This window comes from Carlito syrichta, unplaced genomic scaffold (genome assembly GCF_000164805.1).
Source record: "Carlito syrichta isolate Samal-C Ts95f unplaced genomic scaffold, Tarsius_syrichta-2.0.1 Scaffold309783, whole genome shotgun sequence".
Classification (NCBI taxonomy): Eukaryota; Metazoa; Chordata; class Mammalia; order Primates; family Tarsiidae; genus Carlito; species Carlito syrichta.
In genome coordinates, this window is record NW_007253879.1 from 221,710 (window position 1) to 227,583 (window position 5,874).

The 5,874-nt window shown below is 37.0% G+C and overlaps 1 pseudogene; it reads right to left on the reverse strand.

Moving 5' to 3' along the window:
- Positions 1-1,445: 1,445 nt before the first annotated feature.
- LOC103270297 lies at positions 1,446-4,901 on the reverse strand (annotated as a pseudogene).
- Positions 4,902-5,874: the final 973 nt, after the last annotated feature.

The window sequence follows — 5,874 nt, forward strand, 5'->3', positions numbered from 1 at the left end:
TACTGTTCACCTTCTCCAAGTCCATGTACCAGACAGCGGTGAATAACTGCATTCGCTAGAGCCTACACAAACTAGCAAACTAGCCAGTGCGGAACTTGCCCACCCAGCCCTCCCACTCCTTCCCTTGGAAACTACATAGCGGTGCTTTGCCCATGCCCCATTCATCTGGTCTCTCCCTCTCTCTCTCCCCACCTACCCCTATCTCCAGATGGACCCCAGTGCCACTCATCATGGCCATGCACAGCACATAAAGCCTCCGATTTCTAGGAATTTGTGAGTGTAAACTCTGGCTTCACAACAGTCATTTCTCTATCAGTACATCTTAGCATATCTGACTAAAATAAATCCTGGATATCCTTAAAACATTTATTTAATCATTTCCTTTCTATTTACAAAACTCCTCTTAGTCGTTCTTTTAAGATAGGTTTACTGCTGATAATTTCTTGAATTTTCCTTCAAGTGAAGATCAAATTAGTTCACGTATATAGACTGTAATTTGAAGTAGCTGGAATTACAGGAAAACTGTATACTATTTCTCAATATTTTGTACTAATATCATACTTATCCTAGAATACTCAGATAAAATAGGATAAAAGATAAAATGTAAACTGTTTGTCTTTTCTCCTACTAAATATGTAAATATTATTTTGACGAGGTGTGACTGAAACATTTGATTTGAACTTCATGGTTGTCTTTCTGTTTATCTAATAATAACAGAGCTCATGTATCTTAGAAAACACAGAAGATCAAAGGGTTCCTTATTTGTCTTCAAAGACAGTAAAGGGAAAAACAGGAAAAGAATATTAATTAACATTTTCCAACTTTTGAACCTTATAACTGTCTTTTAGTGTATTTTTACATTTCACTTTCATGGCTAGTTTAAGATCATTGTATTTTGCTTTAGTAAACAAGAAATGATGAAACCATTTTCTTGTGTTCTAAAGGAAGCAAAAAATCTTAACTCCACTTAAAAAATGTCTTCTAGGAGACATAAAAACAAAACATTAACAAGTTACAATTTCAGTGAATGACAGAATGTTAGCAAAAGAGAGACTTCTGATGACTTCCTGGTTCGGGTATTAGGGAAATCTAATAAAGTATGTTAGGTGAGCTGCAGGAGAAAGAGACAAAGATTTAAAATCCAGCTTAATGTTTTCCAACCTGTTTTTTGAGATGTTAACAATCATCTTTCAATAAAAGGATTTTTGTGTATAAAGAAAGGAGAGACCCTGGGTTGAACTAAGCATAGGAGTCAGGTTATTTATTTTCTCTGTGACTCATTTCTCAGCTTTTACTCAGCCTGGAGGGAGAACGCCTGCAGCACTTCCCAAACTGGAGTGGAAGATGCTGCCACTGATTCTCCAAGGTCACGTCTGACCTGCCCACAGGCTTTCTCTTATAGAGCTAATCTACTGACCAGATACTCCATAACTTCCAGAGTAGCTTCAATGTTTCCAGAGTCCTTTAGTCCAGGGCACTAAAGGGACATTTAAAAATAACTAGCTTTTAATTATCAATTTATAATTTAGTGCCTTTGTACTAAAGAATATGATCTGTATAATATTGATTTTTAAAATTTGATTAAGATTTTCTTTGTAACATGATCAATTTTTATAAACAGTTTAGGTATGCTTAAAAAATGTAAATTCTCTATTTGTCAGGCTTAACAATACATATCATGAAGCTTCTAAATATTATTTATTTTCCTTAATTTTTTGGTTTTTTGCTTGAGCTATCAGTTTCTGATAAAAGTGTTTTAAAATCTCTCATAATTAGATATATCTTACAGAATACTCATATCTAGAATATATAAAGTAAAACTGCTCATAAATTAATAAGGTAAAAGCAGACAATCAAATAGAAAAATGGACAAAAGACTTTAAAAGGCACTTCACATAAGATGATATTTAAAGAACCAATACATGTATGAAAAGAGGTGTAACTTCATCCACTGAAATTAAAGTTAAAACCATGAATACCATTACTTGCCTAAGAATGGTTGAAATGAAAACGAGTTGGTAAGAATATAGGTAGTTAGATTTCTCATGCACTCTTTGCCAGTATGTATTAAAGTTAGTCATGTGACTACACATATTACCCAGAAATTGTACTCCTAGGAAAACCTCCTAATAAAAATGCACATGTAACTTCACCAAAAGACATGCATAAGCAGCTTTCTAGTAGCTCTGTTTGTGAGATGCAAAAACTGGAAACAATCCCAATGTTCATTGACAGCAGAATGTAAACAGAGACTTCAGTATACTCACTCATACAAATGACACCACATGCAATGACTGGATCTAGCTCCCCAACATAATGTGGAAGGGAATAAACTAGGCACAAAAGAATGCTTAGTATGTTATTCCAGTTCAAAGCAGTCAAATCACAGTGTTAGAATGCAGGGTATTGTTTACCCTAGTATTAGAATTCAGGGTGATATTTACCCTTGGGTTCTAGCTACTGGAAGGTGAAAGAAGGACTTCTGGAATGCTGATGATCTGTTTCTTGATCTGGGTGCTGGTACAGGGTTCAGGATATGAAATTTCATTGAACTATATCTTAAGATTTCTTCATGCAGGCATGTCTTATATAGAAAAACTATGCTAAAAGAGAAAATCATCCACTAATGGGATTTGTTAATGTCATGTTGAAATTTTGCCAGTTTTACTGTACATATTTCAAACTACATTACTAGGTACTCATATATATGTTCATGAGAGTTACATCTTCTTTGTGGGATTTTCTTTTTACCTTAGTAATATGTTTTGTCTTAAATTCTATTTTGTCTGATACTAAAATTTTCAGATTTGCATTTACCAGGTACATATTTCTCCATACTTTTCAATTTTCATGTGCTACTTTGTTTTAGGTTTGTCTCTTGGTTTGTGTTTGTTTGTTTTTGAGACAGGGTCTCACTCTGTCGCCAAGGCTGAATTGCAGTGGTGTGACCTTGAGGCCACTGCAGCTTCTACCTCCTGGGATCAGGTAATATCTCTTCCTGAGTCAACCAAGTAGCTGGGACTGTAGGCATGTTCCACCATGTCCAGCTAATTTTTTTGATATATTTTTTTTTAGAGACGAGGTTTCTCTATGCTGCCCAGGTTGATCTTGAACTTCTGACTCAAGAAATCCTCCCACCTTGGCCTTCCAAAGTGTTGGAATTACAGGTGTGAACCACTGCACTTGGCCAGGTTTGTCTATTGTGAGTAGTGTATAGTTGAGGTTTAAAAACACTGATCAGATTCATATGTATTAATATGTTTTTAATAGGTGATCTAATCCATTAATGCTTAGTGTGATTTTTATTATATTTGAGATTACTTCAACCTCTTCTTTTATGTATTCAGCTTACTAAGCTTTTCCTTTTCCTTCCCTACCTCCTTTACTACCTTATATTGGAATGATAAAGTTTTATTTATTTTTTCACTTTTACTCAATTGATCTGAAAGCTATGGATTGCACATGAAGAAAAAGTTAACATTAATCTTCTTGGTTCCTTTGTATCTAAGCTATGTTTTCTCTGGTTACATTTTATACTGTCCATTCATCCTGTTTTTAGTTTCTACTATGTTATGCTGAGTTGGAAATTTACTTATATTCTTATTGTTGTTGAAGTATTATACACACACACACACACACACACACACACACACACACATACACACACAGGCAAAAGCACAAATTTTAAGGGTGTGTCTTGATTTTTACAAATTAAACATCTATGCACCTATACTCAGATCAAGATACAAAAAACAAACAGCCCCTTTAGAAAGTAGGCAAAAGACATGAATAGACATTTCTCAGAAGAGGATATATAGGCAGCCAACAGACACATGAAAAAGTGCTCAACCTCACTCATCATCGGAGAATGCAAATCGAAACCACATTGAGCTACCACCTAACCCCAGTAAGAATGGCCATTATTAATAAAACAAGCAACAACAGATGCTGATGAGGATGTGGAGAGAAAGGAACGCTTCCACACTACTGGTGGGAATGCAGACTAATACAACCTCTTTGGAAGACAGTGTGGCGATTTCTGAAGGAACTAGGAATTGACCATCCATATGACCCAGCAATTCCCCTATTGGGAGTATACCCAGAGGAACTCAAATCATTCTACAAAAAAGATACCTTCACATGTATGTTTGTTACAACTCTATTCACAATAGCAAAAACAAGGAACCAACCATGTTGCCCATCAAAGTTGGGCTGGACAAAGAAAATGTGGTACATATGCACAATGGAATATTATGCAGCCATAAAGAAGGACAAATATATGGACTTTGCAGCAACTTGGATGGATTTGAAGTCAACCATACTCTGTGATCTATCACAGAAACAAAGAACAGAGTACCATATGTTCTCACTCTTAAGTAGACCTTGAACAATTATAATACTATAAGAAAGCATTTGACAGTAATGAGAAACTGTGTGGGGGGGTGGGATTAGCAGTTGAGGAAAACTGCTAGGGGAGGGAGGGGCATACCTCATCAACAAGGGTACCTGCATAATCAATGTTTGTATACCTAACCCTGAATTGTATCCCACATCTTTATAACAAATAATTAAAAAAAAAAACTTCACTATTCTCACCCAGGGCTAATTTTGCAGATGCCTTACCGAATTCAGCCAGTCCTCCAATGGTCAAGTATTCCTTGTCCATGTTTTTTTCAGCAATCGGGTCCTCTACCTTGCCGACACTAGGGCGCACATAAGGCTTTCTATTTCGTCCCAGAAGACACCAATTCCCAGATTCATCTTTTTGCTATTGGTATCTCTTTTATATGCTTCAGTGACTCCCAAAAGGAGCTGGTTCTAGAGGAGGTGGCGGCCACAAGACCTGGGTGGAATGCGGCGGTGATTCCAGAAAAGACGCGACCAGAGTACAGTAGGGCCATGGTGGACGGCAGGAGGGCAGTGGTAGCTGCAAGACTGAGCAGAGGGCAAATAGGCACAGACACTGAGGTGCGGGCTCCTGCAGAAGGTGAGGACACCGACTTCCCTCAATAGCTATCATTAATTGCCTGCAATCCCAGCGCTTTGTGAGATTAAGGCAGGAGAATTGCTTGAGGCCAGGAGTTTGAGACCAGTCTGGAAAGCATAGTAAGACAACGTCTCTTAAAAAAAAGAAATAACTGGGCATGGTGGCACGTGCTTACCTGGGAGGCTGAGGTGGGAGGGTCACTTGAATCCAGGAGTTGCTGGTTAAAGTGGGCTATGATCATGCCACTGCAGTCCAGCATGGGCAACAGAGACAGATCCTAAAAAATAGAATAAAATAAAATAAAATAAATAGTAGAATAAATAGAGTTAAGCTCCACCTCATATTTGCATAATGTGGGTCAGACATAGGCACTAATCTGTCATTTATATTTTGTGATTCACTCTTAAAACATTGGGTTCAAAGCATAGATGAGATTGAGAGACCCCAGGCTGCTCAGAAGCACAAGGCTGAATTTCTGACCCTGTGTGCAACAAGTTCCTCTCTCTAGGAAATCCATATTTCACAATCTAGGGTGAATTCCATCATTTTTACAGTTATCTTTTTTTCTTTTTCATATTTAAATGCATTTTTAATATTAGGAACATTTAAAATTTACAGAATCAGTTGAAAAGGGAGCATAGAGAGTTCCCATTAAGCCCGTACCCAATTTTTCTGTTGCTAACATCTTATGTCACTGTACTACATTTGTTACAACTAAGAAACTAACATTGGTATATTACTATTAACTAAATCTGACTCCATTCAGGTTTCACCAGTTATTTCACCAGTTAAGCCTTTTTTTCTGTTCCAGGATCCCATCTGGGATAGCACATTACATTTGGTTATCATGTCTCTTTAGTCTCTTCTGTCTGAAGTAGTTCTCAGAC